We start from the raw sequence: 8858 nt of genomic DNA, 5'->3' as shown, positions 1-8858 counted from the left end.
ACCCCCGCTCCCTCCGCCTCCTCCGCGTGCGCGCCCGGCGCCCCCGCCCCTCTGGGCAGAGCGCACCCACCACGGCTGCGCCCCGGGCCTCCTCCTCCCCTCGCCCTCTCCCGCCGCCGCGATCTCAGTGCATCTGGCTGGAGCAAACCCCCTAACCTCCCCAGGCCCCGGGAGTGGTTGTCTGGAGATTGGGGCCGGTCGGTGGTGGGCCTGGGGACAGGCGGAGAGAACGTGGACCGGGTCTGAACCAGGAAACGTGCAAGGCAGAGACGTGAGGTGTGGCCGAGCCGTGAGACCCCCTCCCTCAGGGGAGGCAAGGGAAACAGTTCCTCCCCCCCACCCCCGCCACTGTACACACACTTCGATGTGACCTCGTGGTTTGACACCTTTCCCAGAATCATGAAAGCCAACGTGATGGCCCTGTCATCACTTCTCACGCAGGACACATCCATGCAGCACCTCCTGGGAGGACCATCCCCAGACCCTCCCAACCTACCCGCACTAGTGTCACCCTCAGGCCCCCTAATTGGGAAGGGCCAGATCTGCGCATAGATCCCACCCATCATCTCCACTTGACCCCCAGACTTGAGTCACCCTTGAAGCAGTGATCTCTGCTTGGAGCTGAATATGTGTCACAACAGGCCCTTGATAACTTAAAGGCCAAGTTTCGCTACTGGACCCCTCATGCCTGCCAAGGCTGGCGGTCAGCGCTGGAAAGCCCCATGAGCTCACATAAGCCTCCGACACACACACACACCCCAGGGGGCAGGAATGTTCTCAAAGCTCAGGCTGCTCACAGCTTCCGCCAGTTTTTGCACGGAAGTCCAAGAATCAGGTCGCAGACTTCTGGTGAACCTTAGCCTGGTTCAGTGGGCAGCTTGAATTTTGGTCCAGTTAACCTCCTGACTGTCCCTTGAGACATGTATTTGTCCCAAATACTGTACATACACAAATACACGTGCATCTCTCTCTTCCTGAGCTTACACTTTTCAATAGAAAATCAAAAATTTTTCTCTTGTCAGCTGAGCCATTATGTATTTGACTAGTTATTATTAATAAGAGCTATTCTGAAGTACTTTCAAAGTATTATGTAAATACTAACTAACTACCCTTTGTTATAAAAGGCAGCTCAAAAGAGATGCATGTTACATATTCAACAAGTGCTTCAATATTTATTTTTGAACTACTGAATAGCCCAGGGATGGGAGTACAGTGAACTCACCAAATTAACTAGATGCAAAGTACTGAGCCTGTTCCTTCAAATTCTAATCAGAATGAGGGCCAAGGGGTAAGTGCAGAGAAAGAAGCCAAGTGTATTTTGAGAAGGGAAATCAAAGCTTCTGTTTATCCTTCCTGTGACAGATGCCAACTGATTTCTGCCAATATGCTAAACCAAGAAATATATTCCATCTCCTTGCCCCTATGGATATTCTGTCAGGGTCATTTCTTAAGCACTTTAAGTAGCTCAACTGTATCTTACCTCTCTCCTAGGTCTTCTCTCTGGGATATGCAGATACTGTCCAAAGAAACACCTTTGAGTTTGATTCTCCCAGTTGCAATGTGCTCTCACTAGAAATAGTTGGGCATCATTAACCCTTTCAGGACACCAAAGGGCAACTGATAACTAGGTGGGCACACTGAATAGTACCCACCAGCCAATATACCATGGTTATATCATTTAGCCAGGACAGGAGGATGGTAACAAATGGCACCCAGTGACCTGACAGAAGTAACTACAGAAGTGCCTAAATTATTTCCAGGGTAGTCTTTGGCAAATCTAACTGCTATTCAATAATAATTCCTAACTGAAGTGAAATTTAATCAGGAAACTCCTAGTTCAAATAATTTTCAAAAAACTGACGTTATTTCCAATACATCACAAGGATACTGACCAGAGAAGTGACTAACCCTTTTCTCCATGAAAATCTGAAGGCAACAGAGGTCTCACTCTAACTCCCCAAAGCTAACTCTTTTTAAGCTGTGTGCCCCAATTGCTGCTCGAAGCAACCGCAGCTCTGCATCCTGCAAGATGACAATGGCTTGGACACTGTTCTGTCGGTGGCTCCTGTTAACTGAGCGCTTGCTTTTTGCTGTGCTGGGGGCTTTTGTACATTTTCTTATTTCATCCTTATAAGAACCATTCAAGGTAGGCATTACTATCCTCACCTAACAGATGAAGGAATTTAGGCAGAGGGAGGTTACCTCATTTGCCCATAGTCACGTAGCTAATAAATCCCGAGCCCAACTCCAATTTTTAAAATTCCTATGTTTTAAAATTCAAGTCACTGGGCTTCCCTGGTGGTGCAGTGGTTGAGAGTCTGCCTGCCGATGCACGGGAGGCGGGTTCGAGCCCGGGTCCGGGAGGATCCCACATGCCGCGGAGCGGCTGGGCCTGTGAGCCGTGGCAGCTGAGCTTGCGCGTCCGGAGCCTGTGCTCCACAACAAGAGAGGCCACAACAGTGAGAGGCCCGCGTACCGCAAAAAAAAAAAAAAATTCAAGTCACTTTTCCAATTGCTATGCCCATATGCTTATAAAGCAATACCAAATTCTAATGTAAAGTGTAATCCCTTTTGAAAAAATGCAGCCTTTTAACCAATGGATTTATTATTTCATAACAGAGTGAGAACAACTCTTGCTGTTGTGCTGTAGTGATGGGTACCATCAGGTGTGTCTGCTCTGAGCTAAACGTTTTCATGAGAACATTTGCACTTCATGCTCGTCCACAAAGTTGATGGACAATCTTATCTAAAGGGTTTTTTTTTTTCCTGAAATTAAGTTTTCAGATAAAGCCAGGGAAGATAAAGAAAACTAAAGAGTAATAATTTTTAGGAACTTCTCTGGTGGTCCAGTGGTTAAGACTCTGCACTTCCAACCAGGGGGTGCAGGTTCGATCCCTGGTGGGGGAACTAAGATCCCACATGCCGCGAAGACAAAAATATATTTAAAAAAAATTAAATTCTTAAAGAAAAAAGAATAATAATTTTTAGTTGACCACATACCTCTTTTCAGGTGCCTTTATTGGCTTCTTCTTAGAACATGTACTCAATTACGCAGATTCAAAGATAATTACAGAATAAGGGATGTTAACAGTAAGAGATGTACTTCCTGTTTTTCCCTCTAGGAGGGGAAATTTACTGTGTCCCGTTCATGTCTCTTCAGTCCTCCTCTGGGACCAAGGGCATGCAGTGCTACTGGGCTAGAGTACCAAGCATATTTAGTGCCCACCACAACTGTGAGAAACAGTTTTATAGAATACGATCGTCATTTTAATTTTCCTTTGTATTTCTTTCCTTATGGTAAAGGCTCCTTATGGCATTTCCCACAGCATTTCCTAATTGCCTCTAATTACAGAACATTTCTGCCTTCTTCCAGAATGAAAGAAACTCCCTGATGAGGGCCCTTGCAGCAGCCGGTCCAGTTTTCACCCCGTGTGTGAATCCCCGCCACCACAAGTGGCCTTTCAGCCTCCACTCTGCTGCTTCTGAAGGTGGCACATGTGACACAGTGAAGAGAAATGAGATTACCCTCTGAGAGTTAGGCTAGATCAGGGGATTCTAGAAATAGTGAACGAGATCTCTAAATTTTTAACTGGCCATTTCTCTCTGGCTTGGCGTTCCAGACGTGATGAGGGTCCAAACTACAAAAGGCTATGGACCTACACAAAGGAGCAAGGGACTCTACCACCCCGAGAGACCCTCCCTAAGCTGACAGAGAGCTTCCCAAAGCTCATCTCTCCTTTTCCTACGTGTGATTTCCTTTAGTAGAGAGGGACTCAGCACAGCCCAGTCCCCTGCCAAGCAGCGCTGCAAATTAAACCCAGAGCCACTTTCCTCAACCTTGCCTGGTGGTTCTGGCTCTTCTGTTTGGATCTACAGGGGACAAATCGAATGGCCCTGCCATCTCCTTGACAGCCCTATTGTATCCTACCAAATTCTACTCCGCATTTCCTAGGAACCCCCAGCCCTTCAGCTGCTTCTCATATGACACGGCTTGGAAATGTCAGTGGTGCGCAGCTGTCAAAACCTCCCTCAATATCTGCCTCTAAGAACTGGACCCGGATGGCAACGGTGGTCTCACTGGGGAAGCTCCACGACTTCAATTGTCCTCAACACACTACTTCTGTTAAAGGAACCGAACATCACATCAGCCTCCCTGGCAGGCACGCTGCACCATTGACTCATTCAGTCAATTAAAATCTCCATGCCTTTCACATGTTTGGCCCTTAAGGCCCCTTATTCTGTATTTGTTCAATTAGATTCGGGGGGCCTAAGTTCAGTGCTCTGTATTTTCCTTCTTAAATTGTGTGTTGTTACTTGATCCACCTTTCTAACCTGCTGAGTGGGATCCCTTCAGACACGTTATGTCACCACTACACGAGAGCGATCCCTCCAGCCTCCTGTCAGTCTGATTAACACCACACCCTCATCTCGTCTTGATAGTGGACAAAAGCTTTCAGTAGAACGTGGTCACAGCAGGCCATGTTAGCTACAGCAAATAAAAAACACGTTCTCTAACGGCAAATAAATATCTAGAGATCCAGTGATTGCTGAATTATATCCATCTAGAATTATATCCTTGACTTTGTTGCTATTTCGAGGTCATAGGTATATTTATATTGATAGATCACTTTCAAGTTTTCATTCCTTCATCCATTCATCCAATAAATAATTTTCGAGTGTCTCCAATGTGCCAGGCACTGTGATAGGCGGGAACAATACAACCATGAGGTAGAATTGCAGATATCCTCTCCCCATGGCATTGACAGTCTGTAGGGAGTAGGATGGCAAATGAAATTTACACAAATAATGACTTAATCCCAGTATCACTAAGTACCTTGAAGGAAAAGAATAAAGGGCTTCAGAGAGAGCTTGCCTTCCCTAAGGAAGTAACATTTAAGAAGAGACCTGAAGCTACCCAGCAGCAGGGTGGAAGAGTATGATTCCAAGCAGAAGAAATAGCCTTATGAAGACTGAGTGGGAAGCAGCTTGTTCAAGGAGCAAGAGATGGGCTGAGGACAGAGGAGGAAATTATTCTCTAAGAATTTAGATACACAAGCTAGGCCTCATGTAGGTTTGCAGCCTAAAGTCATACTTCCTGGGGGCCCCAAAAGCCTTCAAGTTCTCGATTCTCTTAAAAATGGTCCCCAGGAACTTAGGAGAAGTAAACTAAATCCTCATTGAAGAAACCCATCTTTAACCTAGGCCTCAAAAGATCACCACTTATAAACTTCCAAAGAATATAGGCTTATGGTTAAAAAAAAAAAATCACAAAATATATCAGTAAAGAAGGCATCATAAGTATGAACTAGAAAAAGAAGAAGAAAATAGAATCAGAATCAAAATGATTTCTGACAGTGGAGTTATCTAACATGGACTATAAAAAAATATATATGTATGGAAGAAAGGTTACAGGTTGCAAACAAAAAGTAGGGTATTATTTTAAAAGAACCAAGAATATTTCAAAGAAAAGTAACAAGAATAAGTTATGAAAATTATAAATAAAATAACTGAAATTAAAATCTGAGTAGGGACTTCCCTGGTGGACCAGTAGGTAAGACTCTGTGCTCCCAGTGCAGGTGGCCCAGGTTCGATCCCTGGTCAGAGAACTAGATCCCACATGCAAGCTGCAACTAAGAGTCCACATGCCACAACTAGGAACCCACATGCCACAACTAAAGAGCTCGCACGCCACAACGAAGATCCCATGTGCCACAACTAAGCCGAGCACAGCCTAAATAAATAATAAATAAATAAATATTTTAAAAAACCCAGAGCAATGGCTTGTTCAGCAAATTTGTACAACTACAGAAATATTTAACAAACGAAATTAGATCCAAAGAATTAACCCACAATGCAACATAGAGAAATGAAGAGATGAAAGATACTAATAGTTGAGTTATAAATAATAATTTAGTAAAAAGTTTTTAAAAATACATCTAAATAGAGTCTCAGAAAGAGAATGGGAAAGGGAATATTTGAAGAAGATATGGCTTAGCTTTTTAAAGAACGGATTAGAGGTATTAAGCCCAGATTTATGAAGCCAAAGGTGTCAAAAACGTAAATAAATGAAATCCACACATAAACTACTACAGTGAAACTTCAGAGCACCAAAACTGAAGAATAAGACTTTAAAAGAAAAGACCAATTACAGTTGATCCCCGATGTTCAAGAATTCGTATTTGCAAATTCGCCTACTTGCTAAAATTTGTTTGTAACCCAAAATCAATATTTGCAGCACTTTATGGTCACTTGTGGACATGCACCGAGTGGCAAAATATTTGAGTTTCTGCACACATGTTCCCAGCTGAAGTCAAGTAGAGTGACCCTCTGTCTAATTTCAGCTCTCATAGTGTAAACATGTGTCCTTTTCACAGTCTATTTATTGATAGTACCACATTTTCCTCATTTCTGTGCTTTTTTTGGTGATTTTGCTGTTGAAAATGTCCCCCGAGCATAGTGCTTAAGTGCTGTCTAGTGTCCCTAAGTGCAAGAAGGCTGTGACATGCCTTTGGATAAGAACCATGTGTTAAGTAGACTTCATTCAGTCACGGGTTACAGTGCTGTTAGCTTGAATTCAATGTTAATGCTTCAACAGTATGTATTAAATAAGGTGTATTTTAACAGAAACACAAATAAAATAAGGTTATATATTGATCACTGGTGGAAATGTTTTAGCTAAAAGTTTCTAGTGATGAAGAGGTCTTACACAGTGACAGAAGATTTAATTGATCAAGAACATACATTGGTTCCGAGTTGGTATAAACAAAATAACATGATCTCAATAATATACGGCAAGAATTGACAGAATTATAATAAGAAAATGGAAAAAAATTCACAAATTGCCAATTATTGATATCATACAGTCAATATTCTCTTCTACAATGCACTTAGGAAGAAATGAGTAATTAAAGGGAAATTAATTTAAAAACCCATACTTTAAAAAATTTTCAAATATACTTTCAATAATACATTGTCCAAAGAAGAAATTATAATGGATTTTAGAAAATACATTAGAAAACCAATGAGCTAAACATCTAATACCAGAAGTTAAAAAGAAAACAACAAAATAAAACCAACATAAGTTTTTTAAAAGGTAAATACAAGAACTTCTCGGGAACTTCCCTGGTGGCACAGTGGTTAAGAATCTGCCTGCCAATGCAGGGGACACAGGTTCAGCCTTGGTCCGGGAATCCCACATGACGCAGAGCAACTAAGCACGTGCACCACAACTACTGAGCCTGCACTCTAGAGCCCGCGAGCCACAACTACTGAGCCCGTGTACCACAACTACTGAAGCCCGCGCACCTAGAGCCCATGCTCCGCAACAAGAGAAGCCACCGCAATGAGAAGCCCGTGCACCGCAACGAAGAGTAGCCCCCACTAGCTGCAACTAGAGAAGGTCCACACGCAGCAACAAAGACCCAATGCAGCTAAAAATAAATAAAATAAAAAAAATTTTTTTTTAAAAAAAGAACTTCTGGTAGGAAAAATTCTAAGATGCCTTTCAAGATTTCTGCCTCTTTGTGTGTACACACAATATAATCCCCACTTGTTGAGTGTGGGTCGGCTTGTCCTAATCAGGCTAGCCCCTTTAAAAGAGTATGTAGAGGTCATAGACAGAAGTCAAAGAGATCCAGAGCTTCAGCAGGGCTCTCCTACTGGGCTGGAACAAAGCAAATAGCCATGTTTTGAACTGCCTATGGATCCACATGGCAAAGAACTGTGTTTGGCTTTTAAAGGCTGAGAGTGGTCCCCAGTCACCAGCTAGCAAGAAAATATGGACTTCATGTAACCACAGGAAATGTTCTGCCAAAACCAGTGAGCTTGTAACTGACTGTCAACAAAATAGCTACAATAAGAGATGGTAAATAGAAGATTTCTAGTGGCTTGGGTGTCCAACTCAGATGTTCAATAAATGATGGATGAAGACATCTAGAATGATGCAATCATCTTGAATTTAGATTTAAAGTTATTGGGGGAGTGATCCCAGGAAGCAGGAGTGAAGGACTGGCAAAAGAATATGTTCTATTTCCACCCCACCTCCCAATTATGGAACATATAATACAAAAGTAAATGTCATGTTTCCCCTTTATGTTTTTTCATATTCAATATAATTGTACAAATATAACTAGGAAGGCATAATTCACCAACAGAGTGAACTGGGTTGGCTCCAAATCAGTCTACTTATACATTAAATTCTATATTTATGGGGCTTCCCTGGTGGCACAGTGGTTGAGAGTCTGCCTGCCAATGCAGGGGACATGGGTTCGAGCCCTGGTCTGGGAAGATCTCACATGCCGTGGAGCAACTAGGCCCGTGAGCCACAACTACTGAGCCTGCGCGTCTGGAGCCTGTGCTCCGCAACAAGAGAGGCCGCGATAGTGAGAGGCCCACGCACCGCAATGAAGAGTGGCCCCCACTTGCCGCAACTAGAGAAAGCCCTCGCACAGAAACGAAGACCCAACACAGCCAAAAATAAATAAATAATAATAATAAAAATTGCAAAAAAAAAAAAAAACCCATATAACTGTTTAAATAGACCCAGGAAAAACATCCGACAAAATCCAACACCCATTGATCCATGCTGTTTCTCACCATACTAGGAATAGATGAGAACCTCTTCAATATGGAAAAGGACACCTACACAAAACCTATAGTTATATTTAATGGTGAAAGACTGAATGCTTTCCCCCTAAGATCAGGAACAAAATAAGGATGTCAATTCTCACAGCTTTTATTTAACATTGTTCTAGAAGTTTAGTTAACTGGCATAAGGCAATAAAAAGGAAGTTATCCAGATTGGAAAGGAAGAAGTAACATGGTCTCTATTCACACAGGGCAAGATGTAGAGAATTTGA

The sequence above is a fragment of the Neophocaena asiaeorientalis genome, unplaced genomic scaffold (assembly GCF_003031525.2).
Source record: "Neophocaena asiaeorientalis asiaeorientalis breed wild unplaced genomic scaffold, Neophocaena_asiaeorientalis_V1.1 scaffold59, whole genome shotgun sequence".
NCBI classification, from domain to species: domain Eukaryota; kingdom Metazoa; phylum Chordata; class Mammalia; order Artiodactyla; family Phocoenidae; genus Neophocaena; species Neophocaena asiaeorientalis.
The sequence above is the reverse complement of the archived record's forward strand: the minus strand, read 5'-3'. Positions refer to the sequence as shown.